The sequence below is a fragment of the Miscanthus floridulus genome, chromosome 10 (genome assembly GCF_019320115.1).
Source record: "Miscanthus floridulus cultivar M001 chromosome 10, ASM1932011v1, whole genome shotgun sequence".
Taxonomy (NCBI): Eukaryota; Viridiplantae; Streptophyta; class Magnoliopsida; order Poales; family Poaceae; genus Miscanthus; species Miscanthus floridulus.
The window spans coordinates 29,615,875-29,624,755 of NC_089589.1; positions in this window are offsets into that span (position 1 = coordinate 29,615,875).

The following is an 8,881-nucleotide window of genomic DNA, read 5'->3' on the forward strand; positions in this document are numbered from 1 at the left end:
TAGCCCGTCAAAGTGTTGTTTTTTCATTAAGGATTGTAGATCTTGATGAGCTGCTCAAATGAGACACTAAATGACCTCAGATGAAAAATCTCTGAATACCAAGTTTGATCATCTCAGCAAGATCTACAATTGTTACATAGCTCATTTTCCCATTTGAGAAAGTTTTATCAAACACTAGTCACAAATTCTTGATTCTCATATAGACTTTCTAAAACTATGTCACACACTAGTGAAATTTGAACTACATTTTATTCAAATTTTCTCAACTGAAAAAATGGCTTATATAAGGATTGTATATCTTGATGAGCTGAACAAACTTGGTATTCAAAACTTTTCAATTGGAGACAATCTAGGGTTCCAAAAACTAGTTTGTAGGCGCCGAAATTTAAAAATCACAAATTTGAACTATCCAAACTATCTCAAATGGAAAGTTGACCAAAACAACAATTGTAGATCTTGATGATTTTAACAAACTTGGTACTCAAAAATTTTCAATTTGAAGTCATTTAGAGTTCAGAATACTAGAGTCAAAGTGTTGTTTTTTCATTTGACCAAATTTGACTTGGTCAAACTTGCTCAAATGAGACACTAAATGACCTCAGATGAAAAATCTCTGAATACCAAGTTTGATCATCTCAGAAAGATCTACAATTATTACATAGTTCATTTTCCCATTTGAGAAAGTTTTATCAAACACTAGTCACAAATTCTTGATTCTCATATAGACTTTCTAAAACTATGTCACACACTTGTGAAATTTGAACTACATTTTGTTCCAACTTTCTCAAATAAAAAAAATGGCCTATATAAGGATTGTATATCTTGATGAGCTGAACAAACTTCGTATTCAAAACTTTTCAATTGGCGACAATCTAGGGTTCCGAAAACTAGTTTGTAGGCGTCGAAATTTAAAAATCACAAATTTGAACTGTCCAAACTATCTCAAATGGAAAGTTGACCAAAACAACAATTGTAGATCTTGATGATTTTAACAAACTTGGTACTCAAAAATTTTCAATTTGAAGTCATTTAGAGTTCAGAATACTAGAGTCAAAGTGTTGTTTTTTCATTTGACCAAATTTGACTTGGTCAAACTTACTCAAATGAGACACTAAATGACCTCAGATGAAAAATCTCTGAATACCAAGTTTGATCATCTCAGCAAGATCTACAATTGTTACATAGCTCATTTTCCCATTTGAGAAAGTTTTATCAAACACTAGTCACAAATTCTTAATTCTCATATAGACTTTCTAAAACTATGTCACACACTTGTGAAATTTGAACTACATTTTATTCAAACTTTCTCAAATGAAAAAATGGCTTATATAAGGATTGTATATCTTGATGATCTGAACAAACTTGGTATTCAAAACTTTTCAATTGGAGACAATCTAGGGTTTCAAAAACTAGTTTGTAGGCGTCAAAATTTAAAAATCACAAATTTGAACCATCCAAACTATCTCAAATGGAAAGTTGACCAAAACAACAATTGTAGATCTTGATGATTTTAACAAACTTGGTACTCAAAACTTTTCAATTTGAAGTCATTTAGAGTTCAGAATACTAGAGTCAATGTGTTGTTTTTTCATTTGACCAAATTTGACTTGGTCAAACTTGCTCAAATGAGACACTAAATGACCTCAGATGAAAAATCTCTGAATACCAAGTTTGATCATCTCAGCAAGATCTACAATTGTTACATAGCTCATTTTCCCATTTGAGAAAGTTTTATCAAACACTAGTCACAAATTCTTGATTCTCATATAAACTTTCTAAAACTATGTCACACACTTGTGAAATTTGAACTACATTTTGTTCCAACTTTCTCAAATGAAAAAATGGCCTATATAAGGATTGTATATCTTGATGAGCTGAACAAACTTGGTATTCAAAATTTTTCAATTGGAGACAATCTAGGGTTCCAAAAAATAGTTTGTAGGCACCGAAATTTAAAAATCACAAATTTGAACCGTCCAAACTATCTCAAATGGAAAGTTGACCAAAACAACAATTGTAGATCTTGATGATTTTAACAAACTTGGTACTCAAAACTTTTCAATTTGAAGTCATTTAGAGTTCAGAATACTAGAGTCAATGTGTTGTTTTTTCATTTGACCAAATTTGACTTGGTCAAACTTACTCAAATGAGACACTAAATGACCTCAGATGAAAAATCTCTGAATACCAAGTTTGATCATCTCATCAAGATCTACAATTGTTACATAGCTCATTTTCCCATTTGAGAAAGTTTTATCAAACACTAGTCACAAATTCTTGATTCTCTTATAGACTTTCTAAAACTATGTCACACACTTATGAAATTTGAACTACATTTTGTTCAAACTTTCTCAAATGAAAAAATGGCTTATATAAGGATTGTATATCTTGATGAGCTGAACAAACTTGGTATTCAAAACTTTTCAATTGGAGACAATCTAGGGTTCCAAAAACTAGTTTGTAGGCGCCGAAATTAAAAAATCGCAAATTTGAACCATCCAAACTATCTCAAATGGAAAGTTGACCAAAACAACAATTGTAGATCTTGATGATTTTAACAAACTTGGTACTCAAAACTTTTCAATTTGAAGTCATTTAGAGTTCAGAATACTAGAGTCAAAGTGTTGTTTTTTCATTTGACCAAATTTGACTTGGTCAAACTTGCTCAAATGAGACACTAAATGACCTCAGATGAAAAATCTCTGAATACCAAGTTTGATCATCTCAGCAAGATATACAATTGTTACATAGCTCATTTTCCCATTTGAGAAAGTTTTATCAAACACTAGTCACAAATTCTTGATTCTCATATAGACTTTCTAAAACTATGTCACACTTGTGAAATTTAAACTACATTTTGTTCAAACTTTCTCAAATGAAAAAATGGCCTATATAAGGATTGTATATCTTGATGAGCTGAACAAACTTGGTATTCAAAACTTTTCAATTGGAGACAATCTAGGGTTCCGAAAACTAGTTTGTAGGCGTCGAAATTTAAAAATCACAAATTTGAACCGTCCAAAATATCTCAAATGGAAAGTTGACCAAAACAACAATTGTAGATCTTGATGATTTTAACAAACTTGGTACTCAAAATTTTCAATTTGAAGTCATTTAGAATTCAGAATACTAGAGTCAAAGTATTGTTTTTTTATTTGACCAAATTTGACTTGGTCAAACTTGCTCAAATGAGACACTAAGTGACCTCAGATGAAAAATCTTTGAATATCAAGTTTGATCATCTCAGCAAGATCTACAATTGTTACATAGCTCATTTTCCCATTTGAGAAAGTTTTATCAAACACTAGTCACAAATTCTTGATTCTCATATAGACTTTCTAAAACTATGTCACACACTTGTGAAATTTGAACTATATTTTGTTCAAACTTTCTCAAATGAAAAAATAGCCTATATAAGGATTGTATATCTTGATGAGCTGAACAAACTTGGTATTCAAAACTTTTCAATTGGAGACAATCTAGGATTTGCATCGTTGTATCATGCGGGCACAACAGTGAATTTTTTCTTGATGTATGACCCTTGGTTATGATCTTGTCGTAACCATGGAGTGTCTTCATCATTTAACATGATGCTTGGATCTTTCTTCATTATGAAGGGTAGAATTCGGACATTTCTTTCATAATCTTCTGACATGTCTGACTTGTCTTCAATTTCCACTATATTTATTTTCCCAGAAAGAACTATGTGGCGCTTTGGCTCATTGATCATTGAGTTGATGTCTTCGTTTTTTCCTCTCTTTGATTTTGTAGACATGTCTTTCACATAGAACATCTGACTCACATAAGCAGCAAGGACGAATGGTTCGTCTTTGTACCCAATATTGTTGAGGTCCACTGTTGTCATTCCATACTCTTTGTCGACTGTTACCCCTCCTCCGGTCAGCTTCACCCATTGGCACCGGAACAAAGGGACTTTAAAATTAGGTGCATAGTCTAGTTCCCATATATCTTCTATGCGGCCATAATATGTTTGTATATTCCCATTTGGATCTATGCTATCTATATGAACACCACTATTTTGATTGGTGCTCCTTTTATCTTGGACAACTGTGTAAAATGTATTCCCATTTATCTCATACCCTTGGTACGTGAGGATATGCCATGATGGTTGCCTAGCCAACAAATACAGTTGCTCATCAATATTGTCATCGTCTTGATATTCTTTTCGCAACCAACTACTGAAACTTTCCATGTGCTGACGCCTAATCCAAGCTTCAGTCTTCCCTGGAAACTTGGATCGTAAGAACTCCTTATGTATCTCGATATACGGATGCACCAATGATGAGTTCTGAAGAACTATGTAGTGTGCTTTATTGAAATAATCGTCTTCCATGCCAATATATGTTTTCTTCCCTAAAGTTCCTTTACCACTGAGTCTCCCCTTGTGTCGTGATTCGGGAACACCAATCGGGGAAAGGTTAGGAATAAAGTCAACACAGAACTCAATGACCTCCTCTGTTCCATAGCCCTGGGCGATGCTTCCTTCAGGCTTAGAATGGACTTTCACATATTTCTTCAAGACTCCCATAAACCTCTCAAAGGGGAACATGTTATGTAAGAACACAGGTCCAAGAATACTAATCTCCTTCACCAAATGAACTAGGAGGTGTGTCATGATATTAAAGAAGGATGGAGAGAACACCAACTCAAAGCTGACAAGACATTGAACCACATCATTCTATAGAGTAGCTAGTTCCACTGGATTGATTGCCTTCTGAGAAATTGCATTGAGGAATGCACATAGCTTCACGGTGGCTAGACGTATATGTGGAGGTAGAATTCCTCTTAAAGCAACTGGAAGCAATTGCGTCATAAGCACGTGGCAGTCGTGGGACTTTAAGTTTAGGAATTTCTTCTCTGGCATATTTATTATACCCTTTATATTGGAGGAGAATCCTGATGGGACCTTGATGCTGCTTAGACATTCGAACATGATGTCCCTCTCTTCTTTGCTAAGCGTGTAGCTAGCAGGACTTAAGTAATGACGTCCATCATTTGTCTTCTCTGGATGAAGGTTGTCTCGTTCTTTCATGCCCTGCAAGTCCTGGCGTGCTTCAAGTGAATCCTTTGGCTTCCGTACACACCCATGAATCCTAACAGGTTCACACAAAGATTTTTTGTCAGGTGCATCACGTCGATTGCATTGTGGACCTCTAGGACTTACCAATAGGGTAGCTCCCAAAAGATGGACTTCTTCTTCCACATGGGTGCGTGTCCCTTAGCATCTTTAGGAATAGATTCGCTGCCTTGTCCCTTTCTAAATACTACTTTCACATCCTTGACCATTGCGAGTACATCTTCTCTGGTTCGGTTATGAGGCTTCTTCCGGTGGTCTGACTTACCTTTAAAATGCTTACCTTTCTTTCTTACTTGGTGATTCAAAGGAAGGAATCGACGATGGCCAAGGTACACGACCTTTCGACATCTTTTCAAATATATACTGTCAAGGTCATCAAAACAATGTGTGCATGCATTATATCCTTTGTTTGTCTGACCTAAAAGATTACTTAAAGCAGGCCAATCATTGATTGTTATGAACAACATTGCTCATAGGTCAAAGTGTTCTTGTTTGTACTCATCCAAGACACGTACACCTGGTTTGTTCCATAAAACTAGAAGTTCTTCAACTAATGGCTTCAGATAGACATCAATGTCATTGCTAGGTTGCCTCGGACCTTAGATGAGGATCGGCATCATAATGAACTTCCGCTTCATGCATAACCATGGAAGAAGGTTGTAGATACATAGAGTAACTGGCCAAGTGCTATGACTAGTGCTCTGCTCCTCAAAAGGATTCATACCATCTGTACTTAAGGCGAACCTTAAGTTTCTAGCCTCATTTGCAAACTCTAGAAATTCCCTGTGTATCACTCTCCACTGGGACCCATCAGCTGGGTGTCTCAGCATATTGTCTACCTTACGATCTTCTTTATGCCACCGCAACAACTTTGCATGGTCTTTATTTCTCAACAAACGTTTTAAGCGTGGTATTATAGGAGCATACCACATAACCTTGGCAGGGATTTTCTTTCTAGGACGTTGTTCACCCTCGACGTCACCAGGATCATCGCGCCTGATCTTATACCGCGCTGCTTTACATACCGGGCATTCATCCAAATTCTCGTATTCATTGCCATGGTAGAGGATGCAGTCATTAGGACATGCATGTATCTTCTGGATTTTTAATCCCAAAGCGCAGACAACCTTTTTTGCTTCGTACGTAGTGGTGGGCAATTCATTTGGCTTCGGAAGCATGTTCTTTATGAGGTTCAATAAATTCCTAAATGCCTTGTCGGATATACCATTCTTTGCCTTCCACTGTAGCAATTCCAGTGTTGTACCCAATTTTTTTTGCCCCTCTTCGGCTGTCGGGTATAGCAACTTCCTATGATCCTCAAGCATGCGCTCGAACTTAACTTTCTTTTTTTCACTTTCGCATTCTTGTTGTGCATCACGAATGGCATCACCAAGAGCATCACCGAGATCATCTTCTGCCGCTACCTCTTCTTCATCTCTCCCCATTGTAGTATCATCAAAGACAGCATACTGAGCAATAATGTCATCAATGTCTAAATCTTCTCCTTCACCTTCTTCCATCATGACCCCGCTTTCTCCATGCTTAGTCCAACATATATAGTTTGACATGAAACCTGACTTAAGCAAATGTGAATGAAGACTCATTGAGCTTGAATATTCCTTTAAATTCTTACATATGGCATATGGACAGCATATGAAACCATCCCGCTTATTTGTCTCGGCCATACCTAAGAAATAGTGCATGCCCTCAATAAAGTCCTGGGAGCGGCGATCGGCATTATACATCCAGTGGCGTGACATAATCTGCATTACACGACAAATTATGAAAACCTTGAACATAATTAAGTATTTTATTACACAACATAGATGACACACACACGGTTGATTAATTAACTAAGCCTGGCTACAACATAAGCAATCCCAACTATCACTAAACAAACTAAAACTACAATGCACTTCAGTAACATAATTATTTCATGATCGTATGCACCTAAAACAGACAAATCATTCTTCTGTTGAATATCAATAAACTTCTCCTGCTGGCTCACTGCCTCGTCATCAGCAGCCGCTACCTCAAGCGCACCCAAATTCTGCACGTATGTAGCATAATCTTCCTCCCAGTACCAACCATCGCATCCATTGCCCTCTCACTGAAATTAAAGCCAAAAAATATTTAGTCAAAAATATTCAAGAAAAGCAGGTCAATTAGCCATAATTATAAAATACGTAAGAAACTCACATCGCGATCCGGGTACTTGTAGAAAACATGACCCTTGTTGGGTCCCTGTCTCTTGACTCGGTACTCCATCACAATCTTCTGCTTACACTTGCCGCAGATAATGAGAGGGAGTTCTGGCCTCAGTCGTTTCACAACCGAACGAGAGGCCGAGGATCCGGTACCAGTTGTCATCTACTTTCTATACTTATTTTTGCAAACTAATGTAAATTTCATATTTTCTAAAATGATATATTTAAACAAAACTAGTACGGATTTCACATGTTTCAATAAATAACCATCCGTACTAGTTGACCTTGCTTACGTGATCATCTCAGCCAGCATTTCTCCACCGGACGGCACTGTACTTGGCCAAGGAAGAGCTCCGACTATGAGAAAGGGAACACGGTCTTCCACGACCGTTGCCGCTCTCCCTCGTAGAATCAAAGCTCCTCCTTGACGTCCGTTACCGCTCGGCAGAGAACATGCTCGCCGAGCTGAACACGGTCCGCAAGTTCAACTAGTACGGATTTTCTATAATTTTCTAACTATTTTCTAAGTTTTTCATTTCATGGAAAATTTAATTCTAAAAAATAAAAGGCATGATTTCTAAGTATTTCATTTCATGGAAAAAATAATTCTAAGTGACCTGCTCGATATCGGCGAGCTCGCGGGCGTTTAGGTTGCCGAGGATAGTAACATTTGTAGATGACATTTGTAGGTCTGAAGTTATCAAATATCCATCAAATTATAGCTCAAAAACATGTTTCAATAAATAACCATCCGTACTAGTTGACCTTGCTTACGTAATCATCTCGGCGAGCATTTCTCCACCGGACGGCACCGTACTTGGCCAAGGAAGAGCTCCGATTCTACGAGAAAGGGAACACGGTCTTTCACGACCGTTGCCGCTCTCCCTCGTAGAATCAAAGCTCCTCCTTGATGTCCGTTACCGCTCGGCAGTGAATATGCTTGCCGAGCTGAACACGGTCCGCAAGTTCAACTAGTACGGATTTTCTACAATTTTCTAACAATTTTCTAAGTTTTTCATTTCATGGAAAAATTAATTCTAAGATCACGTAAGCCACCGGGGATGAGGATGGCGCGTGCTCCAGCGAGGACGAACGAGGTGTGATTTTTGATGAACTAATTTTACTTTTGTTTATCCAAATATATATGCAAATCATCATGTGATTTTGAGCTAAAATGACATATAAAATCATAATAAAGTCCAACATATAAAGTTACACATGCATCTACATCGTAAAATGAGATAAGCTACTGATAAAATATAAGAGGATTAAGTTTGTTACCTCCAAAATCGAAGAGCAACAACAATGGAGGGGGAGAGAGCAAGAACAACAGCAAGCTGAAGAACAGAGGCAGTGAGTTTGAATGGAATGGCTCGGGCTCGGGGAGGAAGAAACGAGCTGGATTATAGGCCGGGATAATTAGTCCCGGTTAGGGGGGCCAAACCGGGACTAAAGATTAATCTTTATTCCCGGGGCATCACCCAAACCGGGACTAAAGATCCCTGCCTCGCGGACGACCGTTGGGCAGGGACCTTTAGTCCCGGTTGGTATTACCAATCGGGACTAAAGGGTCCTT